Source organism: Macaca fascicularis, chromosome 9 (assembly GCF_037993035.2).
Source record: "Macaca fascicularis isolate 582-1 chromosome 9, T2T-MFA8v1.1".
NCBI lineage: Eukaryota > Metazoa > Chordata > Mammalia > Primates > Cercopithecidae > Macaca > Macaca fascicularis.
In genome coordinates, this window is record NC_088383.1 from 77,148,822 (window position 1) to 77,160,769 (window position 11,948).

The following is an 11,948-nucleotide window of genomic DNA, read 5'->3' on the forward strand; positions in this document are numbered from 1 at the left end:
TTAAACCTCTTTCCTTTTTAAATTACCCAGTCTCGGGCATTTCTTTTCCTTTTTTTCTTTTTTTTTTTTTCAACTCAAATACTTATATGATATTATTATGACATAATTGAGGGGCATTTCTTTATAGCAGTGCGAAAACAGACTAATACAATGTGTCTACAAAAATACTTTACTGATGGAGTGCATAACCAAAATGGTCTGGAGAGCCCTGGCTGAAAGTGTAAAGCCTTCTAGGATTTGTCCCTGGCTTCTCTATGAGCTTCCTCTACAGAGGCACTGATGTTTCCCCTAGTTCAAAGCAAAGCATGAGGCTAGGTGCCTCAGGAGGTGGCCCATGCCTGTAATTCCAGCACTTTGGGAGGCCCAGGCGGGTGGATCACCTGAGGTCAGGAGTTCGAAACCAGCCTGACCAACAAGGTGAAACCCCTTCTCTACCAAATACAAAAAATTAGCCAAGCATGCTAGCACATGCCTGTAATCCCAGCTACTTGGGAGGCTGAGCCAGGAGAATCCCTTGAACCTGGGAGGCGGAGGTTGCAGTGAGCTGAGATTGTGCCCTTGCACTCCAGCCAGGACAAGGGCGAAACTCCATCTCAAAAAAAAAAAAAAAGTAAAGCATGATCTAAAAATAAAATATATGCCTTGCAATTATTTGTTTGCTTGTTTTTGAGACAGAGTCCTACTCTGTCACCCGGGCTGGAGTGCAGTAGTGCCATCACACTAACTGCAGCCTCCACCTTCAGAGCTCAAGTGATCCTCCCACCTCAGCCTCTGCAGCTGGGACTACAGGCTCCAACTACCACAGCTGGCTAACTTTTTAATTTTTTGTAGAGACAGGGTTTCACTATGTTGCCCAGGCTGGTCTTGAACCCCTGGGCTCAAGCGATTCTCGTACCTCAGCCTCCCGAAGTACTGGGATTACGGGAGTCAGCCGCCGCACTCGGCCATAATTTATGATTTAACTTTGTTTTTATAAAAAGATGTTCTCCTTATTATGCTAGATGAGCTTAACAAATTTTGACAAATTCCACACACATTTTTGCTTTCCTTTCTGATCCCCAGGCAACTTCCCGAGTCTAGTTAAAACACTGCTTTGAATTACCAAAGCACTTACAAAGAATGCATGTTACCTCTTTCCCATTGGTATTTATTTCTTAAAAGCTCCCTGGGTCTGTAACATGACAGAGAATATTATGCTATCACCCCCTTTCTTCCCAGGCTTACAATGTCGTTACCCAGGAGACGGAGTAGGAGGTGGGGAAGGAACCCTTGGGACTGGCCCAGGGCATTCGCTTTGAAGGTCATTCAAAGCAGAGTTGCTTTTTGTCTAGAGTGTTTGGTCTAGAGGTCATGTAGAAACTGGTGTTTCCACCAGCCCACCATGCAGTCTGGTTTATAGCCAGTGGTTCCATTCTCCATGTACTCTCCACCCCGGAAGCAACTCCCCTCTCTCTTGTACTGGCACAGGTCTCTGTAGAACTGTGCCCCTCTCTCCCTCTTCAAGATCTAGAGCATCTGTGTAAGCCAAGTATTGCCCTTCCCCCAAACTGGCACAGGCACCATCATAACACAGCTTCAAATTCGATATGCTTCGTTTGTTGTGTCATTTACTTGAGTTTAAGGATCCTACATTTTAATAACAGAAAAATCCACAATTCATTTGAATTTTGCTAATAGCTGGATTCCTTCCTGTTTTTTGTTTGTTTTGTTGCTGCTGTTGTTTTGAGACGGAGTCTCGCTCTGTCGCCCAGGCTGGAGTGCAGTGGCGCAATCTCGACTCACTGCAAGCTCCGCCTCCCCAGTTCACGCCATTCTCCTGCCTCAACCTCCGGAGTAGCTGGGACTACAGGCGCCCGCCACCTCGCCAGGCTAATTTTTTGTATTTTTTTAGTAGAGGCGGGGTTTCACCGTGTTAGCCAGGATGGTCTCAATCTCCTGAACTTGTGGTCCACCCGCCTCAGCCTCCCAAAGTGCTGGGATTACAGGCGTGAGCCACCGTGCCCTGCTTGTTTGTTTGTTTTTTAAGGAATAGAATCTCACGGCTGGGTGTGGTGGCTCATCCCTGTAATCCCAGCATTTGGGGAGGCCAAGGTGGGCGGATCGCCTGAGGTCAGGAGTTTGAGACCAGCATGGCCAACATGGTGAAACCCTGTCTCTACTAAAAATACAAAAAAATTAACTGGGCGTGGTGGCCGGCGCCTGTGGTCTCAGCTACTCTGGAGGCTGAGGCAGGAGAATGGCGTGAGCCCGGGAGGCGGAGCTTGCAGTGAGCCAAGATCGTACCACTGCACACCAGCCTGGGCGACAGAGCGAGACTCCCTTACAAAAAAAAAAAAAAGAAAGAAAGAAAGAAAGAAAGAAAGAAAGAAAGAAAGAAAGAAAGAAAGAAAGAAAGAAAGAAAGAAAGAAAGAAAGAAAGAAAGAAAGAAAGAAAGAAAGAAAGAAAGACTAAAAAAATTACTGAGCGTGTCGGTGAGTGCCTGTAATCCCAGCTACTCTGGAGGCTGAGACAGGAGAATCACTTGAACCCTGGGGACGGAGGTTGCAGTAAGCTGAGGTTGTGCCACTGCACTCCAGCCTGGGCGACAGAGCAAGATTCCCTCTCAGAAAAGGGGAAATAGGATCTCACTATGTTGCCCAGGCTCGAACTGCTGGGCTCCAGTGATCCCCCTCCCTCAGCTTCCCGAAGTGCTGGGATTACAGAGTGAGTCACTCCACTTGGTTTAGCAGCTGAATTCCTTGTTCCTTTCCAGTAATGCTTTTTTTTTCTTTAAAGATAGTTTTAGCCTTGCTTTCAGAGAGGATGTACCCACTGTTCAATTGACTTCCACTTTGCCCTTAAGCAACTCTCTTGGAGGTCATTAAATTCAATAAATTTGCATTTATTGAATACTTCCTGTTAGCGAGGCACTGCTATAAATATAATACCTCACAGGCATTAGGTCACAAGAACTCCTCATGAGTTCTATTTTCCCAGTTTTACACATGAGGAAACTGAGGCTCACCGCAGTAAAGTAGCTTCCCAAGGTCATATAGCTGTAAGTTAACCAAACTGAGATTTGAAATCAAGCTCCTCCATTCTTAACCACTCTCCCTCAACCGCAGAGCATCAGTCCCAAACCCTGAGGGTAGTAGAGGACAGATGGGTACTCAGGGAAGAGAGGCATTTTACAAGTTTCAAACTGTGAGAAATATCAGCACAGCATTTCCCTTAAAAAAAAAAAATAGATGGCATTATCTCAGTCACCTCAAACAAAAAGACTTAACTATAGTGAGCTTTGGCCCAGTTACAAATTACTGTGTATTCCTGGGAAAGTGTTTGTCTCTCTCTGGGCCTCATCTGTAAAACCCCAGGATCTACCTTTTAAGATCCTAAGACTTGGATAAGTTTTTATTTTCTCTTTCTTTTCTTTCTGTTTCTTTTCTTTCCTTTCCTTTTCTTTTCTTTCTCTTTCCTTCCTTCCTTCCTTCTTTTCTTTTCTTTTCTTTCTCCTTCCTTCCTTCCTTCCTTCCTTCCTTCCCTTCTTTCTTTCTTTCTTTCTTTCTTTCTTTCTTTCTTTCTTTCTTTCTTTCTTTCTTTCTTTCTTTCTTTCTTTCGACAGAATCTCACTCTGTCACCCAGGCTGTAGTGCAGCACAGGGGTGCAAACTTGGCTCATTGCAACCTCTTGTTGCAACCTCCGCCTCCTGTGTTCAAGTGATTCTCATCATGAGTAGCTGGGACGACAGGTGCCCACAACTACACGTGGCTAATTTTTGTATTTTTAGTAGAGACGGGGTTTCATCATGTTGGCCAGGCTAGTCTCGAACTCCTGACCTCAGGTGATCCACCCGCCTCGACCTCCCAAAGTGCTGGGATTACAGGCGTGAGCCACCGCACCCAGCCCATTCATTTTGTTTTACGCAGAAGGACAGGAAACTACTTAATGCGAAAAGCCAGAGAGAGAGTCTCATGCAGGAGTGAGGCCGTTACAGCCCAGCTACTCCCCACTTGCCTTGGGATGACTGGAGACACCTTTGCTTGCTCTTCATTTGTGCTCACTCTCATTTTTCCAAAAGGACATCATACACTGTCCTTGCAACCCAACTGTGGATTCTTGGCACAAAGCAGGTGTGGGTGGGTGTTTGGGCTCTTTTCCTCCTCAGGAACAATGCTCTGGGGAACAGTTCTTTAGTTGGTTAGTTGAAGTCCTGAAAACAGAAGAGACAAAAGATGCATTTGTCGTAAAATCAAGAGTCACCAAAGGCTTGCAAGGGGTAGAGCCTGCGCCAGCGCCCTGGGGAAGGAAGGCATCCTTGGATGTTACTGCAGGACTTGTGGGCAGGGGATGGGGCACTTGGATGCCCTTGACATTCAGACAGTGCTTCATGGTTATGAAGTTCTTTATCCCATTGAGACCTCAGAAACCTTGGGTGTGGGGACAGGAATGGTGACAATGAAGAGGACGATGACATTGAAGATGGTGATGACAATGGCCACTCATGTGCACTGAGCCGGTGATTGTGCTAAGGACTTCATGTGCTGATTCCTGGAAGCGTCCCAACATTAGGAGTAGAAACCCTTTTCAGGAGGGAAGCCGAAGCTTAGAGGAGTTAATTCAGGCACTCATGGAAATGCAACAATGGCACAGCTGGGTGTTGTACTTAGGTCTCTTCAGCCCTGGAGCCTTAATTCTTTGTTTTTTGGGTGCTCTAGCTGAGGCTTAGAGCGAGTAAGTAGCTCAGAACTGGAAAAAAAAAAAAAAAAAACTCAGGTTTTAAAATGCGTGGAGAGATGAAATGCCCACTCTGTGGCCAAAATAGAGCAGGCAAACCTCTGGTTCGCACCAGAGAGAGCTGGGCTAGACTTGGCAGCCAAAGTTCTAATGGATGTTCCAGGCCACCTTTTTCCTTCCTCCTCCCTTCCCTTCCTTTATTCTTTGGGGACAAAATCTTCTGTTGTTTCATTCTCTTTTATTGTGTACAATCCTAAGGGTGACTCACCACCATTCTCCACCCAAACCCTTCCTGTTTTTCCTACTATTCTTATATCCTGTCTTCATGGAGCTTACAGTCTCTGGAGGAAACAGAGATTAAGAAATCACACAAATCTCAGTTGCAAATTGTGAATCATGATAGCTATCAAGAAGGAGAAGTATAGGAAGCCACAACATCTAATCCTGGAGTTCATGGACAGCTTCCTATAGAAAGTGATATTGAATCTGGGACACATTGGTCTAAGTCAGAGTTTTCTTTGGAGGCCCCTGAGGCAGGGATCAGGTAAGCCATGAAAAAGAGGAGGATGAGGAAGAGAAAGAGGAGGAAGAGGACAGCACACCCTGGTACTTATTAATCTGACCCCTCTGCATTTGGGATTTTACTGAGAGTGGGCTTGCTTGATCCCCGTCCTCTAGGGTGGTGGTTCTCAAAGTGTGGTCCCTGCACCAGTAACAACAGCATTAGGTGGGAACTTGTTAGAAATGTACATTCTTGGGCCCTTCCCCAGATCTACTGAATGGAAAACTTTGGGGTGGAACCAAGAATCTGTGTTTTAACAAGCCCTCCTGGTGATTCTGTGACCTGCTGAAGTTTGAGAGCCCTGTTCTAGATGCCTACAGTCATGTGGATTCACTCATTAAAAGTATAGAAGATCCCAGTTCTCTCTCACTCTCTCATGTTCTCCGCATGGAAGAGGAAGTCATAAATGATATTTTGAGAGGTCTGATAGGAGTCTGCAGCTATAGAGAGAAATATGACAGGTTGTTTGATAAAGTAGAGAGTAGGAGACAAAAATGCAAATATTTTAGCAAATCAGAGATTAGTGGCACAGGGGATAAAACTCCAGGAGGTAAAAGCATATTATTTGAAAACTGGAAAGAACCTAGCACATCATATTCCACTCCCATCCTCACTGTCTTAGTCCGTTCAGGCTGCTACAACAAATTACCATAGGCTAGGTAACTTACAAATAATGGAAATGTATATTTCACAGGTCTGGAGGCTGTGAAACCCAAGATTAAGTCACCAGCAGATTTGGTGCCTACCTGGTGAGGGCTCATTTCTCAAAGACAGGCTTCCTACTCAGTCCTCACTGGTAGAAGGGACTGACAAGCTCTCTAGGGTCTCCTTTATAAGGGGATGAATCACATTCGTGAGGGCTCCACCCTCATGACCTAATAACCTCCAAAGACCCCACCTTCTAATATTATCACATCGGAGATTAGGTTTCAATTATGAATTTGGGGGGCCATAGACATCCAGACCATAGCACACACCCAAGACAAGATCCAGATAGGTGCTACCTCACTCTTTAAAAAACCTTTTCCAGGCCGGGCGCGGTGGCTCACACTTGTAATCCCAGCACTTTGGGAGGCCGAGGTGGGCAGAGTACGAGGTCAGGAGATGGAGACCATCCTGGCTAACACGGTGAAACCCCGTCTCTACTAAAAATACAAAAAAATAAATTAGCTGGGCATGGTGGCAGGCGCCTATAGTCCCAGCTACTCGGGAGGCTAAGGCAGGAGAATGGCGTGAACTGGGAGGCAGAGCTTGCGGTGAGCCGAGATCTCTCCAGCCTGGGCAACAGTGTAAGACTCTGTCTCAAAAAAAACCTTTTCTGTCATTGGCCAGTTAAATCTGAGATGAAATCTACCTCCGTCTGACCTGCTTCCCTTGGCCTTAGTTCTCTAGATTCTTGCAGGTAAATCCTTTCATCCTTCCTTGTGTCTGCCCAAGGATGACAATATGGGTGGTTCTTAGTGAAGACACAATCGCTGATCAATCAAAGTATAAAATAAGCTCCTGGACTTATAAATGCTTTTATTAAAGTAAGAGTGAAGGTGAAAGAAACTTCAAGCACATGTGCTTTCCAGCTGAGCAGCTGACATGAGGGTGGCTTTGTAGATTGGGCTATATTCTGGAGAATGTTAAGTAAATTTTGCAAGGTCCTGATTCCTAACTCTGACCCAGGCCTCCAATGTCCTAGGTCACAGACACCTCTCACATGTAGTTTCCCTTAAGTCCTGCATTTATGACTTGGCTGATGAGGAACAAATTTTTGGACCACATATTTAAACTATCATTGTGTGTTATGGGTACTAAATACTTCACAGCCCAAGATCTACTTAGTTTCTGGAGAAATATGTTTCTTGGGTCATTCTGAGGTTCCCCATCACACATTCGACCTACGTATGTTCATTCATACATTCATTTAACCATTCTGCACATCCTACAAACCCCATGAAAACCCAGTTCAGCCTCCTTGGTCTACCTGCAATTGGGCACTACTCAATTTCTTCTCCAAATCAAGACACCAAAGTTAACCATGGACAAGTTCTACTTCAAAGAATACGCTAACAAAAGACTCAATTCAAAGCAAGCAAATGTGACAGAGTAGAAAAGAGCAGCTTCAGTTCTCTTTTGAACCATATTTGCATGTTGTCCCAACACCCTTCACCACATGAGAAGGAGGGTACAGAGAGGATTAGCCCATTTTAGAAAGAGCCAGACTAAAGCCCAGGAAGAAATACAACAAAGAGACCTGCCTCTCAGCCTAGGCCTCCCACCACCAACCAGTGCCTCCTAGGCCTGTGAAGGCTCTTGGGGACACCATCATAAGGAGATGACATCAGCCCATGAGTGACAATATAACTTCAACCAAAACAAAACTTCAAAAGAACTTACTATGAAATGGGCCTCTGACATTTCTTGCATAAAGATGGTCTTTGAAAAGTCACACCGCAATAAAAGCTCACTCCTCTGAGGCTAGGATCACAGCTTCTCTACACTCTTGATGACGCCGGACAAAAATGTGACCACATGTTCTTCAACTGGCTTCCCGCCAAACACCGAGAGCGAGCTCATGGGCCCACCGCTGCGTGATAACCCAAGCCAAATCTCTGTTTTATTTTTACCAATAAGGGGGAAAAAAAACACTTCATCTTACCACAACAGTCCATTGAATTCAAGCCTTTTCACAGAGGAAGCAAAAGACTTCCTAATCTCTAGCAAAAAATGCCAGCTATGTGCTCCCACAGGGTTCCAGTTGCTGGAGGCTGCAGGGCACCAGGACTATCGCAGTAACTTCCCAGCTGATCTACAATTCAATTCTCTTTTGTGCAAAACTCCAGACGCTGTCCAACAGTTCGGATCCAAGCTTCAATCCCGGGACGTTCCAGCCTTGTCATCAGCCCCAGTGCATTCCCTGACCTGGAAAGCAGACTCAGAAATCAGGACTAGAATCTGGGGCCCAGAGCCTGACCACGTAGCTTTAGCTGCCTTTGAGAGGAGAGATGGATTTCCAATCTGATCTATAGTACTTTCCATGTACCAGCCACCGGAGGAAAAGGGGATGGGTGAGTGTACAGTGTGTGGAGTAGAACTACAAAGCCCTCGAAAAGCTTCATAGACAAAATACAGATTAAACATACATATTCTCAAGGAAAGCCAGCCAGGCAGCCATAGTGTGAGCAGTGAGTGCTTTACAGCAAGTGCTTCAGATGTCAGAGGAAATGGCAGGGAGGTTCCAAGAAGATGGATTGGAATAGGAACATTGGCTAACCCATCAGTTTCCCTAGGAAATGTCAGTCTCATTTCCTCTGCCCTCTCAGTCCTAACTCTACCATCAGATTTATTTTTGTGCCCAGTGTGCCCCTTATCCCTCCACAGTTCACTATAAAACAAACCTTTTTTTTTTTTTTTTTTTGAGATGGAGTCTCACTGTTGTTGCCCAGGCTGGAGTGCAGTGGCACTGCAACCTGTGCCTCCCGGGTTCAAGCAATTCTCTTGCCTCAGCCTCCTAAGTAGCTGGGATTACTAAGTAGCTGGGCTGGTGGTGCCCACCACCATGCCCAGCTGATTTTTGTATTTTTAGTAGAGATGAGTTTCGTCATGTTGGCCAGGCTGGTCTCAAACTCCTGACCTCAGGTAATCCGCCCGTGTCAGCCTCCCAAAGTGCTGGGATTACAGGCGTGAGCCCTGTGCCTGGCCTAAAACAAACCACTTTTATCAGCACTCAGTTGTGTGGTAAATAGTATTTTATTCAGGCTTATAAGGAGCTATAAAAATACAAAAGATGGGGAGTGGGAAAGCCTTTTTGCAATATATAATAATAAATGAAATAAAAGCTAGATAAACTTTCTAAAGTATAATCCTATTTATTTATTTATTTAGACACAGGGTCTTACTCTGTTACCCAGGCTGGAGTGCAGTGGCATGATCATGGCTCACTGTAGCCTTGACCTCCCAAGGCTCAGGTGATCCTCCTCCTCAGCCTCCTGAGTAGCTGGGACAACAGGTGAGCACCACCATGCCTGGCTAATTTTTGTATTTTTAGTAGAGGCGGGGTTTCAACATGTTACCCAGGCTGGTCTTCAGCACCTGGCCTCAAGCAATACTCCTGCCTCAGCCTCCCAAAGTGCCAAGATTATAGGCATGAGCCACTGCACCCAGCCAAAAAGAAAATTTTAAATGCTTTCAGAGACACAAAACAGATTACTCAAAAAGGAACAAGAACCAAATTGCCATTAGACTTGCAACAATGATGCAAGAAAAGAATAAGGTAATAGATTTAAAGAACCGAAGAAAGGGATCTTTGAATCTAGAATTTTATATCCAGCCAAATTAGCATTCAAATATGATGGCATAATAAAAATATTTTCAGTCATTTAAACCCTCAGCTTGCCACATAGTATCTCTCCGTCAAAACACTTAGAGGAAGCCAAATAAGTGAAGGTTTATGAATAATAACACAGAACTAAAATTCTAGCCCATTTCAGTATGATGGGCTATAGGGGTAGGAGAAATCAAAATACGTAAAAGCATGCTGAAATACTTGTTTTCTTTGGGAGAAGATATATCTATCAATCCTTCGCTTCCATCCTATATATACGTAGGATATATATAGATATATAAAATATCCCATTATATGTAATTATAGATAAACATAATAGCTATAATTACAAATAATAATTATTAATTAATGATTGAATGATTTGATGTTTAATTATGCTAATTAATAAATAGTTTTAATCATTTAAAATCAATATCTTAATATTAAGATATTAATTTTTTTTTTTTTGAGGCGGAGTGTCGCTGTGTCGCCCAGGCTGAAGTGCAGTGGCCGAATCTCGGCTCACTGTGAGCTCTGCCTCCCGGGTTCACGCCATTCTCCTGCCTCAGCCTCCCTAGTAGCCGGGACTACGGGCGCCCGCCACCACTCCTGGCTAGTTTTTTGTATTTTTTAGTAGAGACGGGGTTTCACCGTGTTAGCCACGATGGTCTTGATCTCCTGACCTCGTGATCTGCCCGTCTCGGCCTCCCAAAGTGCTGGGATTACAGGGGTGAGCCACCGCGTCCGGCCGATACTAATTTTTTTTAAAGACAGAGTCTTACCATGTCGCCCAGGTTGGAGGGCAGTGGCGTGACCTCAGTTCACTGCAGCCTCCGCCTCCTGGGTTGGAGCAATTCTCATGGCTTAGCCTCCTGAGTAGCTGGGATTACAGGCGTGCACTCTCACACCTGGCTAATTTTTGTATTTTTAGTAGAGACAGGATTTCACCATGTTAACCAGGCTGGTCTCAAACTCACAACCTCAGGTGATCCAACCACCTTCGCCTCCCAAAGTGCTGGGATTACAGGCATGAACCACTGTGCCTGGCCAGATGTTAAAATTCTAATAAATTAACCACTAAATATTAAAGCAAGAATTGTTAGACCTACGGAAATACTCTGACAAATCCACATTATAAGAATAAATTTAAATGTATTTTTCTCTGCCATTAGGTCAAGCAAGCAAACAAATGAAATCAACAAAGTTATAAAAGATTTGAACAAGTTTAATCTAATAAATATATAGAATTATTTATTTAATACAGTATATATATACTTATTTTTTTTTTCTTTTTTCTTTTTCTTTTTTTTTTGAGGAGTTTTACTCTTGTTGCCCAGGCTGGAGTGCAATGATGTGATCTTGGCTCACTGCAACCTCTGCCTCCTGGGTTCAAGCAATTCTCCTGCCTCAGCCTCCCGAGTAGCTGGGGTGACAGGTGCCCAGCACCACGCTCAGCTAATTTTTTTGTATTTTTAGTAGAGACAGGATTTCACTATGTTGGCCAGGCTGGTCTCAACTCCTGACCTCAGGAGATCCACCTGCCTCAGCCTCCCAAAGTGCTGGGATTACAGGCATGAGTCACTGTGCCCAGATAATACAGAATATATTTTAAGTGCACATGAAAAGCATTCAAATTTCAAAGCAAACATATTTATAAAGCAAGTCATAATAAATTTGTAAATAATTAAGATAATTTAGACCAGGGATTGACAAACTGAATTGCAGGACAAATCCAGCCTGCCACTTATTTTTGAAAATAAAGTTTTATTAGAACCAAGCCATACCCGTTCATTTACATGCTGTCTATGGCTCCTTTTTTGTTATAATAGCACAGATCATATGGCCCACAGAGCCTACAATTGTGACTGCCTGGCCCTTTACAGAAATAAGTAGTCAATCCCTGATATAGGCCATAGATCAACACACAATTAAGTTAAAAATTAACAAAATGATCAAATTTAAAACAATATACTTGGAAATTATAAATGTACAAACTTAAGCTTTTTTTTCCTTTTAAAATTTTTATTTATTTATTTATTTTAAATCTAGTAGAGACGGGGTCTCGCCATGTTGCCCAGGCTGGTCTCAAATTCCTGGCCTCAAGCTATCCTCCCGCCTTGGCCTCCCAACGTGCTGGGATTACAGACGTAAGCCACCGCATCCGGCCTTGAAAGTTGTTGTTGTTGTTGTTTTTAAATAACTCGTGAGTAAAATAAGACATTGTAATGGGAATTTAAAATATTTAGAATTGGTGGTTAGGATGTAGGATGTAAGAGGGGAACAGTAGACCATTGTGTCCACTATGGCAATTAGAAAAAATATATATGGATAAACTAAAAAACATATATATTTCTTTTTAG

The 11,948-nt window shown here is 43.9% G+C and overlaps 1 long non-coding RNA gene across 1 annotated transcript; it reads right to left on the reverse strand.

Annotated features, from left to right (window-relative positions):
- Positions 1–4,046: 4,046 nt before the first annotated feature.
- Positions 4,047–8,221, reverse strand: LOC135965127 (uncharacterized). The gene is made up of 2 exons (XR_010577995.1): positions 7,924–8,221; positions 4,047–4,190 (listed from the first exon to the last, which is right to left on the reverse strand). It is a non-coding gene; the product is annotated as an uncharacterized lncRNA (long non-coding RNA).
- Positions 8,222–11,948: the final 3,727 nt, after the last annotated feature.